This window comes from Myotis myotis, unplaced genomic scaffold, assembly GCF_014108235.1.
Source record: "Myotis myotis isolate mMyoMyo1 unplaced genomic scaffold, mMyoMyo1.p scaffold_m19_p_4, whole genome shotgun sequence".
Taxonomy (NCBI): Eukaryota; Metazoa; Chordata; class Mammalia; order Chiroptera; family Vespertilionidae; genus Myotis; species Myotis myotis.
The window spans coordinates 95,848,812-95,870,006 of NW_023416346.1; the positions used below are offsets into that span (position 1 = coordinate 95,848,812).

At 44.5% G+C, this 21,195-nt stretch overlaps 1 protein-coding gene and 1 pseudogene across 9 annotated transcripts in view; one reads left to right on the forward strand and one right to left on the reverse strand.

Moving 5' to 3' along the window:
* ATRX (ATRX chromatin remodeler) overlaps positions 1 to 21,195 on the reverse strand; it is a 310,126-nt gene that overhangs the window by 247,070 nt on the left and 41,861 nt on the right. The window contains exon 1 of one of the 9 annotated variants that reach the window (XM_036306104.1): positions 4,746 to 4,871. The exons of the other annotated variants lie outside the window; for them this stretch is intronic. The gene's annotated coding sequence lies outside the window, so the exon portion shown is untranslated. Of the gene's footprint in view, positions 1 to 4,745; positions 4,872 to 21,195 lie in introns of those variants that run through there. 9 annotated transcript variants of the gene reach the window in all.
* Positions 10,451 to 11,350, forward strand: LOC118654708 (annotated as a pseudogene).

Genomic DNA, 21,195 nt, shown 5'->3' on the forward strand with positions numbered 1-21,195 from the left:
GGCACGTGCAGAACACAGCAGGCGTCAGCCGCGGCGGTATGGTGGAGCAGGTGAGTTGGGGGCGCCAGACCAAAGCGGGGCGCCGGTCGCTGTCATTGGCGCAAGCCTCTGGTGGTTACTGAAAATTCTTTGCTCCCACGCACCACGGTTCCGCCCAGCGCTTACACCTGCTGCCGGCACCAGAGCCACCACTCGCACCCACTGTCAGTGCCAGCCCCGCTCACATCCGCTGCTGGCACCCAGTGCAGGTCCCGATTGCTCGACACCATCAGCAGGTGCAAGCGGCAGCTGCCAGCCCCAATTGGCTCTGAGGGCTTCTCCACCTCCCCCTGCTCCTGAGGGGCGATGGGGCAGCAGCCACTGCTCAGACCCGCTGATGGTGCCAGCCCCAATGCTCCATGCCGTAGGTGTGAGCGAGGCTGGTGCAATCAGCACATGCGAGAGGCGGGCAGTGGCGGGAGAGAGGATGCTGGAAGACAGTGGACTGGGGCCGTGGTGGGAGGGGCCAGGTGGGGGCACAGAGGATGAGGATGGGCCAAACCCCACCCCTATGCCCACTGCAGCCTCGCAGCCCACAGTTCCTTTCAAGGTGCACGGATTCGTGCACTGGGTCCACACACTATAACAGGATATTATAGCATATCCTTTTAAGTTATGTAACTCAAAAGGGACATAAAAAGTTAAACGTTTCAAATGCAGAAAATAAATATATACCCTATCTATGGTTAATATGCAAAGTGTCCCCTCGGGAGTTCGACCAGAGACATGACATGCCCTGACCAACAGGGGGTGGCATGGAATGAAGGAAGGCCCAGGCCGGCAGCCGGAAGGCCTCGATAGGCCCTGATCAGTGGCCAGGCCTAGGGACCCTACCCGTGCACAAAATTCATGCACTGAGTCACTAGTTTCTAATAAAAGATTTCCTAAACTTAAAAGCAAGAAGGAAAATAGATAAAATTGACTTCATCCAAATTCAAAACTTGTGTGTATCAAAAGTTACAAACAAGAAAGTGAAAAGGCAACCCATAGAACTAGAGAAAACTTTTCAAATATATCTGAAAAGGTATTAATAGCCCTTTTTAATAATATATATCCTTTTAAAGTTATAATAATACAAAGTATTCTTATAATTAAATAATAAAAAAAGAAACCAATTTAAAAATTGGCAAAGGGCTTAGGTTAAATTTACCCCAAAGATATACAAATGGATAACAAGCACATAAATGCTCAAGATTATTAGTTACTAGAGGCCCAATGCATGAAATTCATGTAAGAGTAGGCCTTCCTTCCCCCGGGTGCAGGCACCAGCTTCCCTCTGGCACCCTGGACCCGGGCTTCCCTCCAGACGCTGGCAGGCACCTGGAACCTAGGCTTCTCTCATAGCACCAGCTTCATCTGGAAGAACATCTGTACTAATTAGCATATTACGCTTTTATTATTATAGAGGTCTGGAGCACGAAATTCGTGCACGGGATGGGGGGGTCCCTCGGCCCGGCATGCACCCTCTCCAATCTGGGACCAGTGATTACAGTATGTATGCCAGACTGGGCTAAGCCTTTCCCAGTATTATCTTGTCCAACACAAGAGTGAAAGACAGTGGGTTCTCAAGACTAGATTTTGAATCCTGCCAAAGAGCAAAAAGTTATTCATTAGAAATGAAGAGTACAGCAAATCAGCAAAATTAGCCCTAGCAGGTTTTGCTCAATGGTTAGAGCATCAGCCTCTGGACTGAAGGGTTTTGGGATCAATTCCGGTCAAGGGCACTACCTTCATTGCAGGCTCAATCCTGTCCCTGGTTGGCCGGTGCTGAAGGCAACCAATGGATGTTTCACTCTCTCTGTCTCTCCACCTCCCTTCTACTCTCTCTAAAAATCAATGGAAAAAAAATATCTTGGGGTAAGGTTTAACCAAAAAAAAAAAAAAAAAAAAAAAAAAAAACACACATCAGCAAAATGATAACTATCCACTCATTCCTAGAACTGACAGCAATCCAACCACAAAGTCAGCTTAGTTATCACATGAATTCATGCTATAGCTTACCAAGGTCAGGACTATGAATAAAGCAGTGCAGGCCATTATTAGTGCCACCACACACAAAAATAAAAACAATACAATCAGTAGAATGTCCTTCCTCTCTAAAGGACAGCATTTTTAGGCATAAATATGTTTGTATTATATTATGAGTCCAGGTAGGAGCCCAAAGGTGAAAAAATTGTTAAGTAACTTAAAAAATTGTGTTCATTCATTTGAGAAATCTGAGGACGGATGTGATTTTTGAAAATAGCCAAATGTCATGTAGAGTCAAATATGGTGAATAATGCAAGATTATCAACTGCCGGGAGCCGGTCCATGCTTGCTGTTTCAAGGGACCTGGCATATATGGCATACTGTTCTTAATATGTTTGCTCACCTTCTTGGCACTATGTGTTTTAACCAAGGTCTCTGAGAAAGGGTGTTTCCACAGGTAGGGATTTTCCCCTGAAGTTAGGGAGGGAATAAAACCTCTTAACTAAGTGCCAGGCGGGTAATTAATCACTTTAACTATGAACAATCATGCTTAAGCTACATAATCTTTACTCCCTGGAATGGAGATAAGAAACGCCCTAACCTTTGTAATAGAGATTGATAGGATTGAATCAACTGGTATAAATACAGATGGAATAAGACAGCAAGACACAGAACTTAGAACACAGAACTTAGAACACAGAACTTAGATTGAGAGAACATGGCAAAAGATCCTGGACTGAACCTGACTACAGAAATTGGCAAGAGAACCTGACTAGAACCTGGTGACTGAACCTGGCTGGAGAACCTGGACAGAACCTGGCTGGAGATCCTAAGCAGAACTTCGCTGGAGATCCAGACCAGAACTTGGCTGGAGATCCTGGCTAGAGATCCTGGCTAGGCTGCTGATCAACTGAACACTGTCTCCGTGTCATTCCTTCTTCACCGACTCCATCCACACCTTTGGGGACCCCTGGACCTGCTGGGGTTGGACCCCGGCAATCAACTAGGGTAAATCAGTTTTTGCCAAAATCTGAAGTACTCCTGAAAATTTTTCTTGTATGACTTCTAAATTGGTTACAAAAATAGAGTTCTCAAAATGTCCTCAGAAGCAGTGAAGGTCTGAGGTCATGGCCCTGCAGCATCTATGCAGGCGGCTGGGTGGGGTAGGGCAGCAGCTGCTAGATGAGTCAGTGGGAGAAGTGGGTGCAGCCCTTGGTCCTGCACCCCCAGTGCAATTGTGAGGTGCAGGTACGCAACACCCGACGCCAAGGCAGCAGGGCTCAGCTCTGCTCTGATGTGGTCTGGACTGGCACACAGTCCCAAGGTGCAGCGGATCCCAGACTGAGATGGAGCAAGAGGATGAGGTGCTGAACCAGTAGCAGGCAGCTCAGCACCAGATGGCAGAGAATGCTGAGAAGTCAAAATAAATCTTGGACATGTCTCCATCTCCTGGAAGCAGAGGAGTGCATACCTCTTGGAACCATAGTTCATAAGGCATTCAACACATCCTTCAGTGTCCACAGCTGGAGAGGATCCCCTTGGTTTCTGCTCAGGCGCGCAGGCAGAATGCAAATGAAATGGGGCCACAGTGTGTTGCTGCCTCAGCCTGGTGTGAACTATTAGCCCCAAGTGACTCTCCCTCCTTCGCAAATGATTTACTGTCAGGGAATGCCTCCCTCTCAACCAGGAATGATGATTTTCAAGGGGCCCCAGATGATGTCCTTAGGAAAGTCCAATATTCCAGGAGTGGCCATGACTTTCAATGGGAATCTAAAGATGCCCCCCATGGGCCACACCAGTCACAGTGTCCCACATGAGGACACCAACAATACATTATTCTGGCCACCCTATAGTATCTAAAATGTTATTGCCTCTAACCATACCTTCTGCTGGGTGCCAGGCAAGACTCCTTTCTTTGGCTCAGATGTTGTCCCTTACAGATCCCCACAACTGTGGAATGCCCCCAGATGAGTCCCCATCATTGCTGACTTTAGAATACCAGGACTCTTTTGTTAGCCAGCCAGCCTCCCAGAAAGATACCTTACTACCTGAGCGGCCCATACCTGCTCCACAAAGAGCAGAGCAGAAGTGCAGGGCTCTAGAAAGGGCTCCCATGAGGAGAGCCCCAGTTGGAAGTCCTTAATGCTGCCAGTATGAGAACTGTGGAAAAGCTTACACTAAGCTTTTCCACCTCCTGAGTCACCAACGCACACACAGGTGAGAGGCCCTATAAATGTGAGTGGGAAGGTTGTACGTGGCCGTTCTTCCGTTCTAATGAGCTTGGACGAGATATATGGATATATACCAGATACCAGCTACATATATATGATCAGTGCGCCCAAAAATTCTTGAGATCTGACCATCTCAGGCAACACCAAAGGACTCATCTTTGGGTGCCAGGATCCCCCAATCCACAGGCCAACAATGAACAGAGAGCCTCATTTTGGCTTCTCCACCCAGATCCTGCCTGCCTCTGACCAGCTAGTCTCTTTAGTAGGTATAGACTTAAATGCAGACAGAGAAAGAGTATGAGGTAGTGTTGAATGAAGCCCATACGAGTAGGACCCTGTCAGGTACTCTTCAAAAACTATCTTGGATACCCTTACCTCTTTGGGTCCACCTACTTTTCACTGAGTTTAGCTACATGGAAAGATGAAGCAAAGCAGAGATTGGGATCTTTATTAAAAAGCTCTTTATGTCACTTCCCAACTTGAAACCCTTCAGTGACTGTCCTTTACCTGCTACAAAAAATCCAAGTTCCTTATCTTGGTCTTCCAGTTTCCAGAGCCAGGCTATGTTCAAATCCTGATTTTACCACTTGTTAGCCATGTGACCTTGGGAAAGGTTTTCTGGTGAGAAAAACACTATTAGACTGTTTGGGACACATCTTATGTATTCAATCAGATTCTGTCCAGAACTCACCAGCCACATGCCCAGAGCTTCTGTCTCCTCCCACCACTTCCAGACTTGGATGAAATGCCCCACCGCAGGGCATGGGATCTGGCATCTCAAGTAGCTACTAGTAACACAGAAGCCTGGGGGAGTTAATCCTCTTGGGTAACATTTAACTAATGGGAGTTCAGAGAAACCCAGGCAGAAAAATTCCCTGTTCTTCCCTCCCTTCTCTGAATTGCTGCAAGGCACTGTTTCTCCAAACAGTACAGCCAATGGGGAGTGTTTTGGTGCTCCCAAGTAGCCAGTGAACACACCTGCTGTGCTTCAAGGCTTGTCGTGAAGCAGGGCCCCATCTGCTATCACCTTGCATTACCTTCCATTCTCCCCTGCCTTGTTTCTCTTTTCTCACTCTCAGTGCCTTGAGTTTACACCATCCAAATAAAATATTGGTACTTGGTTCTTATTTTAGGCTCTGTTTTCTGGGTGACTTGGGGGTGGAGGATATTATACTGGGGCAGAGAAGGACAAAACCCCACTGTAACTTTGCCTCCTCCTTACAGAACTCATGTACCAGATACCAAGTATTAAAAGGCCTGTTCTTCCCTCTCCCCTTGGATTGAGGGCATAATGGCTATCCTGACAACTCAAACAGGTAGTTCAAAACCTCATTTCTGAGCTTCTCAGCCAGCCATTTGTCTGATCAGCAAACTAACAGAAAGGAATTTACCCAAGCTCTCCAGTGAACTTTCAAGTGGCAGAGCTGGGATCCCAACCAGGATCTGTCTACTCCAGAGGTACATCTCTTCACTAAAATATGATGCCTTCTACAGATGTTGCCTGTGCCTAGTCCAGTGATGGCGAACCTTTTGAGCTCTGCGTGTCAGCATTTTGAAAAACCCTAACTTAACTCTGGTGCCGTGTCACATATAGAAATGTTTTGATATTTGCAACCATAATAAAAGAAAGATTTATATTTTTGATGTTTATTTTATATATTTAAATGCCATTTAACAAAGAAAAATCAACCAAAAAAATGAGTTCACGTGTCACCTCTGACACGCGTGTCATAGGTTTGCCATCACTGGCCTAGTCTGACACCAAGTACTGACAGATGATGCCACAGTGAGACGAATCAGGACTGGTTCCTGTAGTCCAGGAACCATTTGATCTAGAGACAGAGGTCCACCTAGGTGCAGTGACCACGGAGAAGAGGAGCACCTAAACGGGAATATCAGAAAGGCATATGCACCCTGACAAGGGGTTGAGCTCACAACCTTGGGTACGTGCCCGGATTGGGAATCAAACCAGCAGCTTTTCGGTGCACAGGACCATGCTCAGCCAACTGAGCCACACTGGCCAGGCTCAGCAAATATTTTGAAGCCCACAATTCAGAAAGCATCACAGCTATGGGGATTCATGGTGGATGGCATGGAAACAGTGTGTCAGGGAAGAAAAGACTTCTCAAGGAGGTGCCCAAGTCAGACCTGATGAGCTCATGGGGCTTAGCCAGACTTCCCATTTCCTGGATTTTTACCCTTGGTCATGCTTGGTGCTAGACACTAAAAACTCAGAACATGATGGGGCCTGCTGTAGGGCAGAAAAGTAATGGACAATTCTGAAAGTGCTGCCAAGGCAAAGAGCTGAACCTCTGCAAGTTCAAACTTATTCTGAGCAGCTGGGGATGTCCCAGAACCTTAGCTATGCCTGCCCTCTCACCCCGACCCTAACTCTGTACTGCATGCCACCTTGGTCTGTTCTAGTGGCCCCAATGTACCTGGGCCAGGCCTTTAAGGTCCTCCATCCAAATTTCAAGCAAGGGGAGTGGAAATGATTTTTTTTTTTAAGTAGGGACAAGAAGTGCACATTTGTGACCCAATTACTGGCCCCAAGGACTCAGGTTTCCAACACCAAAAATCTCTTTTATTCCCACCTGGGCACTAGGACCCTTCAATGGTGAGGGAGTGATAGGAGAAGAAATCAAACTATCCCTTTAACCAGTGATTACACTATGTATGCCAGGTTAGGCTAAGCCTTTCCCAGTATTATCTTGTCAACACAAGGGTGGAAAAGACAGCGGGTTCTCAAGTAAGACTAGTACATTTTGAATCCTGCCATTTCCTGGCTGCATGGTCTTGGGCAATTTACTTATCTCTGTTGCTTCTGATAGCAAGTGGGCAAGATTGGATTCAAACTAAAATGATAATCACATTTTAAAAAATGGTTTCTTTGACTTCCTTAAGAGAGAGGAAGGGCTTTCAGGGCTCCGGGTGACAGTTAAAGGAGGCTTGGACTAGTGGAAGTGGAAGATTAGAAAGATTTAGGAGTGATAAATAATGGGATTTGGTTGAGGACGTGGTCAAGAATGACTCCCAGGTTTTTGGCTTGAGTTGTAAGTAGCACAGAAGAATGGACGAACTTCATTAATTTATTTTCTACTTTTATGATGTTATACAATGCAAAAAGTATTATTTCCCATGTATGCAATTTAAAGAATAATTAAACTTACCTACCCTTTTATGTCACTTGAGAAAAAGTAGATACTAATTAATACATCTGAAGCCTTTGAGCTCCCCTCTCTGATCAAATCCCCCAATCCTCCATAGAAGTAACCTCTATCCTGAATTGTGGTTAATCTCACCTTTGCTTTTATTTGTTTTTACCATATGTGTATCTATTCTTAAACAATATAGTGATTAAGTGGGGAGAAAAAATGTCCTCAGGAATGACATTATCACTGCTATCACAGTGGCCTCCCAGGATAAGTACTTAGAATGGAAATACTCAGTTCATATAAAGTTCTGATTTCAGTTAAAAATCTACCTCATTTCTAGACTCACACATTAGACATGGCCCTTAGAACTGTTTACGTCTTATTTGTGAAAATGATATTTTACACACACCAAACCAACTGTATAAAAGGCAGCACTTATTAATCATTTTGTAAATTGAAGAATCTTTTCCTAAGGCAAAACTGCACATATTAAGTGATGAGTTTTACAACTGTGAATTGTTAGAAGTTTTGGTTTTTTTTTAATCCAGACATGGTTGTCACTCTCTTCTCCCTCTACCAAAATGTAAAGCTGACTAAACCAGCACTACATATTACTTAACTCTAGGTGTTAGGTAAAAGACCTTAAAATGGCCCTTTTAAGAGTGGTTAAAAATCTCCATTGAAGAAGAACATATTCAGCAATCATGCTCACGGCCACACAATTAAAGCATGAGTTCGATGCAGATGTGAGATATGATCTGCCTATCTGACAAGTGGAACCCCCCAAAATCTAAATTCTTAACATAAGCAAGCTAACCATATAATAAATGACTAAATTTCAGACAAGTTTAGAGCCCTAAAGTCAATGTGTTTTTGTTTGTTTGTTTGTTTGTTTTTATTTAAATATTTCTTTATTGATTTCAGAGAGGAAGGTAGAAGGAGAGAGAGATGGAAACATCAATGATGAGAATCATTGATCGGCTGCCTCCTGCACGCCCCCTACTGGGGACCAAGCCTGCAACCCAGGCATGTGCCCTTGGCCGGAATCGAACCCGGGACCCCTCAGTCTGCAGGCTGATGCTCTATCCACTGAGCCAAGTCGGCTAGGGCCCTAAAGTCAATGTTTTTAACTATGAACCATGTTCTTTCTCTCCCTTGAATGTTTTACTGATTTACGTATTTTCCATGAGGAACTGTGGAGTTCCAAAAATTATTAGTGTTACACCTTTTTTGCACTATTATTTTGGAGAATTATATGCGTAATTCTGCAGATTCACATGCAGTTGAATTAGCCTGTATATCCGTTACCCCGTTTTCCATATGGTAACATCTTATAAAACTACTTCTCATTTTCACGCATGCTTCATCTTTCCATGTAGCTAAACTCAGTGAAAGTAGGTGGACCCTACTGCCACAGATGGGCTGCTATCTTTATGACATAACAATGAACCACACAAGAATCTCTGAAATTTGGCTATATAATCATGAATATATTGACCAAAATGTTGTTTTTATAAAAAATTAATGGTAATTAATTTAAATTTTTGTTCACTTCCTGATTGTTTAAAATGGCATTTTATAATGAACAAAGATTAAAAAAAAACAGTATCACACCAAAAAAACCTTAGTTAATAAACGAATTCAATAAAGTTGATGGATACAACATCAATATGTAAAAATCAACTGCATTTCTATATATTAACAATGAACAATCCAAAAATAAAATTAAGAAAACAATTCCAGTCCTAGCAGGTTTGGCTCAGTGAACAGAGCGTTGGCCTGAGGACCACAGGGTTCCGGGTTCAATTCCCGTCAAGGGCACATACCTTGGTTGCAGGCTCCACCCCAGCCCGGGCCCTGGTTGGGGTGCATGCAGGAGGCAATCAATCGATGTGTTTCTCTCACATTGATGTTTCTCTCTGTCTTTCCCTCTCTCCTCCACTCTCTCTAAAGGATCAATGGAAAAATATCCTCGGTGAGGATTAACAAAAAAAAAAAAAAATACCATTTATAATAGCATCAAAAACAATTAAATATTGCCCTGGATGGTTTGACTCGGTGGATAAAGTGTCAGCCCTTGTACTGAAGGGTGCTGGGTTCGATTCTGGTCAAGGGCACATACCTCAGTTGCAGGCTTGACCCCGGCCCATCAGGCATGATGGAGGCAACAAATCAATGTGTCTCTCTCACATTGAATGCAGCAGCAACAATAAGAAAAACAAATCATCTACGTGTGTGTGTGTATAAAAGGCTAATATGCTAAGTGTACCTCCTACCATCCAACCGGTCATTATGACGTGCACTGACCACTAGGGGGCAGGTGCTGCCAAGCTGCAGTAACTTGGCAGCAGTGGTTCTTGGGTGACACACCCCAAAACCAGAGAGGAGGGACCCCGATTCCTCGTGAGGGAGTGCAATTCCACCTTCGGCCGTAGGTTATGTTGTTGCTGGGGTACTGTCAGCCCTGAATCTGGTTTCCTCACACTTGCATTTGTGTTCCATACCCTGTACGACATCAACTTTGCAGAGTGCCCTCTCACACTCCAGGACCCCTCACTGGGGACTGAACCCCAAACCTGGGCATGTGCCCTGACCAGGAATCAAACCTGTGACCTTTTGGCACATGGGATGACACTCACCAACTGAGCCTCACTGATCAGTGCTAAAACATAATTTTTAATGGCAGCACAGTATTCATCTGATAAAGATGACATAAGCCTTTTTTTTCAAGCTAAGAGCACCTAAAAACCTGTATGCATCTGTTGCAAGAATTGCAGTTGCCTACTAAAAGGATATACTTAGGTGGCGCAGAGGGCGCAGCCGGGGCGTAAGATGCGAGCAGGAGGCCGGCCGCAGTTACCATCGTTGCCAGGCTCGCCCAGGGATGTCTGAGCCCGCGCCTCGCGGGGCCGAGCTCCATGCAGCAGCCGTCGCCCAGGCCTCAGAGGGCCGCCACGTACCGGCGCGCCTGGGCTGAGGGGCTCGGTGTCACTGGGCTGCCCGGCTGCGCACCTAGGCCGGCGGGTCAGGAGGATGAGCAGTGCCGGGCTCTGAAGCATGGAGGGGGTTCTGCACAAGTGGACCAACTATCTCACAGATTGGCAGCCTCGTTGGTTTGTTTTAGATAATGGAATATTGTCCTACTATGATTCACAAGATGATGTTTGCAAAGGCAGCAAAGGAAGTATAAAGACAGCAGTTTGTGAAATTAAAATCCATTCAGCAGACAACACAAGAATGGAATTAATCATTCCAGAAGAGCAGCATTTCTACATGAAGGCGGTCAATTCAGGTGAGACAGAGATGGCTGGTTGCTCTGGGGAGCTCCAAAGCCTGTTTGACTGACACTAGAACTAAAAAAGAAAAAGAAATAAGTGAAACCAGTGAATCTCTAAAAACCAAAATGTCTAAACTTCGCCTCTACTGTGACCTTTTAATGCAGCAAGTTCATACGATTCAAGAATTTGTTCACTATGAGAATCATTCATCTCCCAGCATAGAGAACATGAACGAAGCCTCTTCCCTACTTAGTGTCACATGTAATACGTTCACCACAACACTTGAGGAATATGTGAAGATAGCAAATGCCAAGTTTAAACCTGAGATGTTTCAGCTGTCCCATCTGGATCCCTTAGTTTCTCCTGTGTCACCTTCTCCTGTTCAAATGATGAAGCGTTCTGTCAGCCACCCTGGTCCTTGCAGTTCAGAGAGGAGTAGCTACTCTATAAAAGAACCAGCGTTTACACTTCACCGGCTCTCCCAGCGATGCCGAAGCACCTACTCAGATACAGACTCTTGTAATGATATCCCTCTTGAAGACCCAGATAGGCCTGTTCACTGTTCAAGAAATACACTTAATGGGGATTTGGCATCAGCAACCATTCCTGAAGAAAGCAGACTTATGGCCCAAACAAAAAATCTGAATTGGAAGATCCTCTTTCATCCTTTTCTTCCTGAGGAAACAGAAATGTTCAACTTCCCCTAAGTATTGCTATGCAAAAGCTTCTGTAATTAAACTATGTCATAGGGAGCAGTTTTTCCCTTAGGATTTCTGTGCACTTTATAGACTATTGTAAAACAAACAAAAAAGCCCACATACCTTTGAAGTGTATTTTATCTTTATACTAGAGTGCCGGAAGCCGGTCCATCCTTGCTGCTTGACACAGTCGCTGCAGGATAGAAACATCTGCACAGCATATGTTTCAAGGGGCCTGGCGTATATAGCATACTGTTCTTAATATGTTTGCCCCCCTTAGCGCTGTGTGTTTTAACCAAGGTCACCTCTCCGAGAAAGGTTGTTTCCCCAGGTAGGAATTTTTCCCTGAAGTCAGGGAGGGGATGAAACTCCTTAACTAAGTGCCAGGCGGGTAGTTAATCACTACAAACAATCATGCTTAAGCTACATAATCTTTACTCCCTGGAATGGAGATAAGAAACGCCCTAACCTTTGTAATAGAAATTGACAGGATTAAAATCAACTGGTATAAATACGGATGTAACAAGACAATAAACAGCAGAACTTCGCTGGAGATCCAGACCAGAACTTGGCTGGAGATCCTGGCTAGAGATCCTGGCTAGGCTGCTGATCAACTGAACGCTGTCTCCGTGTCCTTCCTTCTTCGCCGACTCCGTCCACACCTTTGGGGACCCCTGGACCCGCTGGGGTTGGACTCCGGCATCTGGCGCCCGAACAGGGTTCCCTTAGGTAAGTCCCCCCGTATTTGGGACGGATAGGACTGCACCGTAGGGTGCTTCAGACCCCCCCTATAGAGGATAAGTAGGGTAAGTGGGTAGTTAGTACAGAACTTAGATTGACAAGATGGGTCAAACTGAGTCTAAAGAAAACAGACTCTGTATTAATCTTTTAACGCATATGCTTGCTAGCAGAGGAGTTAAGGTTACTCCCAGTCAGACAGAAAGTTTTATAGAAGATGTATGTGAATGGCTTCCTGAGGATGGAACTGTTAATTTAGAAACTTGGACTAAAGTAGGAGAGCAATTAAAGAACTATTACAGCTACCATGGATCTGAGAAGGTCCCGGCAGTTACCTTTTCTCTCTGGAATTCAATCTGTGACACCTTGGCACCAGAGGCAAAAACGGTTGAACTTTCTCAAAATTTAAATAGTCCCTCGGCTCCACCCAGAGAGGACACATCATCATTGTCTTCAGCTCAATCTAAAAGCAATTTAGCTATGCCTACTGATCGGGAGGAGAATAAATATCATAAACATGACCATTGTTCCTTTCCAGTCAGTAGAGAGGAGAATGGCCCTCCCATTCAAAACAGGCTCCCCAAATTAGAAAGGAAGCCTAAACCAGGTCCTGTGGCTCCTATGAGCTCCATGTCTAAATTTCAAAGGGCAATAAGAGAAGCTGAAGCTAATGGAGATCTTGAATTCTCACTCTGCTTCCCAGTTACATATGAGAATGAGTCTGGTGGGAATAGAAACCCCACCTTGGAGCCTATACCTTACAAAGTACTTAAAGAATTAAAATTGGCCTGCTCTGAATATGGACCTCTAGCTCCTTACACACAAACCTTGGTAGAAACCCTAGCCAGTAAATGGATGACTCCTTATGATTGGTCACAGGTTTGTAAATCCTGTCTCTCAGGAGGCGATTACTTATTATGGAAAACTGAATATGAAGATCTTGCTAAGAAAGCTGTAGCCACTAGCGAAAAAACCAGAAAAAGAATAACCCTAGACATGATATTAGGAGAAGGTGATTTTAACTCGGCTGAGGAGCAAATGAATATGCCCACAGAGGCACTTACCAAAGTAACCAGTTGTGCAGTAAGTGCCTGGAAATCCCTACCTTATACAGCAGGAGAAACAACCACCCTTACAGAGGTTAAACAGAAGGTCGAGGAACCATATCAGGATTTCCTTTCTCGCCTCATACAGGCAGTCAAGAGAGTAATCAATAACAAAGAGGCAGCCGATATCCTAATCAAACAACTGGCTTTTGAAAATGCTAATAATACCTGTCAGGCTTTATTAAGGCCGATTCGCAGAACAGGAACTATAAATGATTTTATAAAACAGTGTGCTGATGTAAGTCCAGCATTTATACAGGGTGTAGCTATAGCTGCAGCTCTCAAAGGGGAGACATACCCTCAATATGTACAGGCTATAGGACAAGCCAGCAATACTACAGGTAATAAAAGAAATATGAACTGCTACTCTTGTGGCTTATCTGGGCACTTTAGCAGAGAATGCCCAAATAAAAATAATAATACTCAGGCCAGATGGCAAGCTCCTCGACAGTCTGGAAATACATTAGGGAATAATATTAATCCTCCAAAAACCGTTTGTCCCCGATGTCAGAAAGGATTCCATTGGGCAAAGGAATGTAGATCAAAATACCATAAAAATGGTCGGCCTTTAAACTCTACAAATAGTTCCCAAGGAGGTTATATCCCATCACCTCAATCGGGAAACTTGAGAAGGGGCCAGCCCCAGGCCCCTGCAATAATAGGGGCATCAACCTTCAACCCCTTTGCAAATTTCGATCAGTCAGTGACCTCTTCAGGGCAACCCCAGGCAGTGCAGGATTGGACCTCCACTCAACCACCCATGCAGTACTAACCCCAGACTCGCCAGTAGCAGCCATTCCTACAGGAGTGTCTGGGCCACTGCCTGAGGGAACTGTAGGTTTAATATTAGGACGGAGCTCCACCTCGTTACAGGGGATCTTAGTCATCCCAGGAGTTGTTGATGCAGACTACACAGGAGAAATACAGATTTTACTTTCCCCACCCACCACAACTATACAGATTCAGCCCAACCAGAGAATTGCCCAATTAATCCTGTTACCAATACATAAAATAGGGACAGCTGTTACCCAGGAAGCTAGAGGGGCCGGAGGCTTTGGATCTAGTGATGCAGCATTTTGGATACAAGAAATCCATGCTACTAGACCTACAAAAATTTTACAAATTCAGGGAAAACCAATTGAAGGTCTATTGGATACAGGAGCAGATGTTTCCTGCATAGCAGGGAAGGATTGGCCCTCTTCATGGCCCATGCACACCACCTCCGCTTCCCTAGTAGGACTAGGCAAGGCATCTAATGTAAAAAAGAGTTCTCAGATTCTAACTTGGGCTGATGAAGATCAACATTCAGGAACATTCTGTCCCTATGTAATTACGACTATCCCCTTTACATTATGGGGAAGAGATATCTTATCTCAAATGGGAGTTCTATTATATAGCCCCAGCGGTGTTTGATTTACTCCTGTTACAAAATATTACAAGAAAATTAGTTTAAATATTCCTCTCCTCATCATGTTCTACAACATGCTCAATTTGTAATTAATATACTAAATGTAGATTCTGAGGGAAATTCCCCGATGTACAGGCATTGGAACCCTGATCTAACTAAACCTAAAGCCCTCGTCAAATGGAGAGACTTGCTTACAGGATCCTGGAAGGGACCTGATGTACTTTTAACCTGGGGGAGAGGATATGCTTGTATATTTCCACAGGACGCAGACTCACCTGTGTGGATTCCAGACCGTCTAGTCCGACCTTATGTCTCACCGCCCGCCATCTCTGCCTCATCATAGCACACTTGACCAGTGCCCGTCTGCAGCAGATGTGCAGCCCTGAGCTGGAACAATCTGTCCATTGGGAGGATCACATGTGCCTCCGTTTTGTCTTTCCACATGTCCCAGCTTTGCCCCACATCTCCTTTCCTTTTTCCTTTTTTTAAAATCTAACTACTTGTTTGCTGGTTCTTTGGCCTTTCTCCTTCTTTCCTGAACACAGCCTTTTCTAGAATCTCCCTACCCTACTGTTCCAGGAAGGGCATCTCCCTTTTATGCCGTGACTAGGGGTGTTTGGTATATGCCCCATACATGGAGTTGTCTTGGGCCAAGAGCCTGACATCCTGGGCTGAGAAAGCCCTGTTCCAGGACTCTCCTTTGTCCTGTATTGGCCCCTCTTACCCTTGTGACAAGAGGGACCCTCTTCTTACAATCCAATTGCCCATAGCTGTTGCCTGAGCTCTCTGTTCATGCTGAGGTTGAAGCCGCATGGTGGCTGGTACCATGGATCTGTCTCTGGCCCAATGGCGTAAGCTGGGCCCTCTCTAGAGAAGAAACCTGAGTTCCCTATGATCAATGCCAGAGCCCCACCAGCAGGCAAGGGGATCCCAAGGCAGTTGCTGGGCATGGAGGCCAGAGGGACTTTAGGCTATCAAGGAGACAAAACTGCACCTCACATCACCCTACTTGGCCCAGAGATGGCTGGTAGTCAACGACGGGTAAGACTCCACAGGGTGGGGCAACCTAAGACAGGCACAGTCGGGGGCCAGTAGGAGAAAACTTGGGGTGCAACAAAGGTGGGGCACAGACCCCCCTCCCCAATGGTGCAGGGGCTTGAACACTCGCCCCTTCTGAGGAAGGTCTCCTGTCCCCATGGCTGCTTCCTGCTTCCCATGCCCAGCTCAGATCGGGACCCAGGTAAAGACAGAGACTGGCTGACAGCAGCTGCCCTCTCACTGCAACAGGACTTGTTTCCCATTTCTACCTGGGACCACAGGGAAAGGGGAAGCTGAAGGAAAGGGCTGTGTCAGGATGCTGCCTTCTTCCCTTTCTTCTCCCTCTTTTTTCTAAACACTTCCATGCCTTGTAGTTCTTTTGCTTTCTCTTCTTTTTCTCTCTACTACCCTCCATCTTCCATATCAGCTGACCCAGAGGGCACAGCTTACTCCTCCTCGGACATCGACACCACCATCAACCACGGCCCTGATGGACCCTTTGATGCAGCCCTTCAACTTGCTGACGCTTCGGGAAGCCCGTTGCCAGTGATGCCATTCGCTAGCCAGACCAACAAAGACAATCAAACCAACAACTTGAGGACAGCTGAAATCCCTTGACTGAAGAGGCCGGCAACCTTCTACAGGAATGGGGCTCCTTCTGCACACCATCCACTATGTTTATAGCTATGCTCACTATCATTGCTTGCCACTCTCCTTCCGAGACTTAAATGGCCCAATCTGAGAGGTAGCCACTGATTTGCATGCGCTATCATTTAAAAAATAAAAAAGGGGGAATTTGCCGGAAGCCGGTCCATCCTTGCTGCTTGACACAGTCGCTGCAGGATAGAAACATCTGCACAGCATATGTTTCAAGGGGCCTGGCGTATATAGCATACTGTTCTTAATATGTTTGCCCCCCTTAGCGCTGTGTGTTTTAACCAAGGTCACCTCTCCGAGAAAGGTTGTTTCCCCAGGTAGGAATTTTTCCCTGAAGTCAGGGAGGGGATGAAACTCCTTAACTAAGTGCCAGGCGGGTAGTTAATCACTACAAACAATCATGCTTAAGCTACATAATCTTTACTCCCTGGAATGGAGATAAGAAACGCCCTAACCTTTGTAATAGAAATTGACAGGATTAAAATCAACTGGTATAAATACGGATGTAACAAGACAATAAACAGCAGAACTTCGCTGGAGATCCAGACCAGAACTTGGCTGGAGATCCTGGCTAGAGATCCTGGCTAGGCTGCTGATCAACTGAACGCTGTCTCCGTGTCCTTCCTTCTTCGCCGACTCCGTCCACACCTTTGGGGACCCCTGGACCCGCTGGGGTTGGACTCCGGCACTAGAGGCCCGGTGCAAAACAATTTTTGCACTGGGGGAGGGGGGGACCCTCAGCACGGCCTGTGCCCTCTCGCAGTCTGGGACCCCTCAGGGGATGACCACCTGCTGGCTTAGGCCTGCTCCCCGGGGGATTGGGCCTAAGCTGGCAATCAGACAACCCTCTGGCAGCCTGGCAGCCCTCGGGAGATGTCCACTTGCCAGCGGGGAGCAGACCTAAGCTGCAGTCAGACACCCTTAGTGCTGCTGAGGAGGCAGGAGAGGCTCCCACCACCACCACTGTACTGGCAGCCATCAGCCTGGCTTGTGGCTGAGCAGAGCTCCCCCATGTGGGAGCACACTGACCACCGGAGGGCAGCTCCTGCATTGAGCGTCTGCCCCCTGGTGGTCAGTGTGGGTCATAGTGACCAGTCATTCCCAGTCTTTCTGCTGTTGGGGTCAGTTTGCATATTACCCTTTTACTATATAGTATAGAGGCCTGGTATACAGGTGGGGGCCGGCTGGTTTGCCTTGAAGGGTGTCCCAGATAAGGGTGGGGGTCCCACTTGGGTGAGGGGCTGATGGCTGTTTGCAGCTGGTCAGACCCCCTTCAGGGTGGGGGTCCCCACTGGGGTGCCTGGCCAGCCTGGATGAGGGGCTGATGGCTGTTTTCAGGCTGGCCACACCCCCTTTAGGGTGGGGGTCCCCACTGGGGTGCCTGGCCAGGCTGGGTGAGGGGCTGAGGTCCGTTTTCAGGCTGGCTGGCGGCTGAAGCTCCCAGCCTCTACGTTTTTTCTTTTTTTTTTTTTCTTCTGGGATTTATTTACCTTCTATAATTGAAACATTGTTGCTGTCACTGGAGGTGAGAGCTGGCTCCAGCTCTGAGGCCACGGCCTGCTGAAAGCAGGTATCTGGGGTTTGTTTAGCTTCTATAATTGAAACTCTGTTGCTTTTGGAGCTTAGAGCCAGGCCATGGCAGGCGGGGAACCTTGGCTTCCTCCATCACTGGAGCAAGCAAGCCTCCTGCTCGCTTCAGCTGCGTGGCTGCCGGCTGCCATTTTTGTTGACAGTTAATTTTCATATCTCCCTGATTAGCCAATGGGAAGCATAGTGGAGGTATGGTTAATTACCCTTTTTGTCTTTTATTAGATAGGATAGTTTATTTGCAAGAGTATTTTCCCAATAACTTCACAGTATGAATGTGTATCTTTTTTTCTTTTTAAACAAATTATGGTGTAACATTTTGACATCCCTAAGGACAAATGTAGATATTTTTCTAAAAAACTGTGAGTGACTGACAGCTTAGTCTGTGTATTGTAGCTTATAAATATGAAATCTTATAAACATAAAGTTTCCGTTGGACAGAAGTGTGACATATGTAACTTGAGCCATGGACCAAATGGTCACTTTACCCCAGCTGAAAATGAGTTACCATAGCAGCTTGATGGTGATTGTACTGTATTCCTTTAAGCAAAAGGAAACATTTAATAATCTTAAATATTTTTAGCCCAAATACCATGACATTGAGGATTTTATTTACAAACCAGACAGTGCTGTCCTTCATATGTGAAATTGACACTACTGATTTGTCAAAACCAAATGTTGGGTTAAAGTATTTAATTTTTATTTATTTTTCTGTTGCATCAAAAATGACCTACCAAATTTAAGATGTGTATACATTGTTATTTACACTGTTCTGGGAAAGAGGCTAATGTTGTAGTGACCTTGTTCATGTCTACCAGAGAAATAAACAGCTTTCAATGGAAGAAGATTTTAGTGCTTTTTTCCTAAAATAGACATTAAGCTGCTGTTTTAAGGTATTAATGATTGCAGCTCTTTAGATATCTAGAGACATTTTTTAATTTATGAATATTTATACAAAAAAGGAATTCTGTTAAGGCAACTGCTCTACATCACTTGAGAATAGCATTATTTAATTAAAGAATAGCATTTTTTTGGTAGTTCCTGTCCATACCTATTATCATTGTTTGCCTTTTAAACTGTTTTTCTAAATTCACTTTGGAGTGATGGTTTGGTCCAAGGTCTTGGATGAGGAGCACTTTAAAACAAACTGGTTTGGTGTTTTTAAGTTAATCATGTGTTTAATAAATATGTGGTTTTTGCATTCAAAAAATAAAGAAAGAAAGAACGAAAGAAAGAAAGAAAGTAAAAGGATATACTTAGAATGATTGTTACACTTTAAAATGAATTTTTATTTATTCAGACCACAAGTACAGCAACTAAGGGCTACTATGTGCACTGGCTATTATAAAAGTTTAACTGAGAAAAAATAAGTTAACACTTATTTTACTAGTATATTCACTTAGCCCAGCAGAAGTGGCTCAGTTGTACAATCCTTGGTAGGGGCATATACAGAAGACAAATGATCGATGTTCTTTCTCATATCGTTTCTCTCTTTCCCTCTCTCTCTCCCCCCCTTACTCTCAAATCAAATCAATATATATTTCTTTTAAAAAACACAATAAGATGGATTGCTGCACCAATGGAGAATTGGATAGATGGCTAAATATGTGATAAAATAGGCACAGTAAAATCTTAAAGGTAGAAGATAGGTGGTGAGTATATGTAAAATTCTTTCAACTTTGGTATAAGTTTGAAAATTTTCAGAAGAGTGTTAAAAATTTTATATTTCAATAATGTGAAAGTATAGTAGCTTCTAAACTACAAAATATAATAAACGCCATACACCAAAAACACTATCACTTAAAAGAAATCAAGCCCATCCAGCGTGGCCCAGTGGATAGAGCGTCGACCTGAGGACTGAAGGGCCCCAGGTTCAATTCCCAGTCAGAGTACATGCTCAAGTCATGGACTCAATCCCCAGTGTGGGGCATGCAGGAGGCAGCCGATCAATGATTCTCTCTCATCATTGATGTTTCTATCTCTCCCTCTCCCTTCCTCTCTGAAATAATTTTTTTTTTTTTTTAAATCAAGAGGGTAGCCTGTTTTTTGTACTGGCAACAAAGGAAATAAAACAACTTGTATTTTTGAAAATATAGTGTAGTTCATTTTAGGCAAACTTCCCTTAGTATAGCAAGTTTATTTATTTAATATATTTTTATTTATTTCAGAGAGGAAGGGAGAGGGACAGAGAAATAAAAACATCAATGATGAGAAAGAGTCATCAATTGGCTGCCTCCTGCATGCCCCCTACTGCGGGTCAAGCCCGCAACCTGGCATGTGCCCTTGACCGGAATGGAACCAGGGACCCTTCAGTCCGCAGGCCAACACTCCATCCACTGAGCCAAACCGGCTAGGGCTAAGTTTATTTTTAAAACTTCAATATGATAATATGTCTGAAATTTGTTTCAAAATAATTCAGTGAGGGAGACTTGGGTAAATATACATGAAATTCTACTAATTACAAGATGGTAATTGTTGAAGCTTACTGACAGGTATTTGTAGTGTTCTATTTTCTTTTTTTTGAATCTGTAATTTTCCAGAATAAAAAAGTTGAATATACACAGTATTATTTTAATACCTAGTTCAGTGTTCTATATCCTACAATACTGACCTGTAGGCACTCAACTGTGTTATAAATAAGCATTTAACGTAAAAAAATCTAGAGTTTAAACTCACACCCTTATGGTTAAATTCAATTAAACATGGATTAATGCTTATTTGTGAATTCATTTCATAAACACATCCAAGTCACTCATTTAAGTGTCCCTTGACCTTAGCCCTCATTGGGTGTTCCTACAAAAGACTAAATCACCAGCAATATATACACAAACTGATAAAAATAAAAGTCATAGCTAAAATTTACTAAATATCTAATATATGACCAGCACTGTTCTAAGTGATTAATGTACATTATCTCATTTAATACTCAGAACTACCCTGTAACATAGCTACTATAATTATCCCCATTTTACAGATGTGCAAATTCAGGTACAAAACAGGTGGTCGACAAACTCATTAGTCAACAGAGCCAAATATCAACAGTACTTCTTCAAAATAGACTCGCCCAGGCCGAAAACCGACTTCTGCGCATGGGCCACGAAGTTTCAATCGCACTGTACGTGTGCCCGCACATGGAATTTTGTAGAAGAGTCACACTCAAGGGGCCAAAGAGCCGCATGTGGCTCGCGAGCAGCAGTTTGCCGGCCACAGGGTTAGGTAACTTGCACAAAGTCACAATGCAAATAAATTGTGGAGCCAAGATCTATAAATCCAGCTGATAACTCCCAAATCA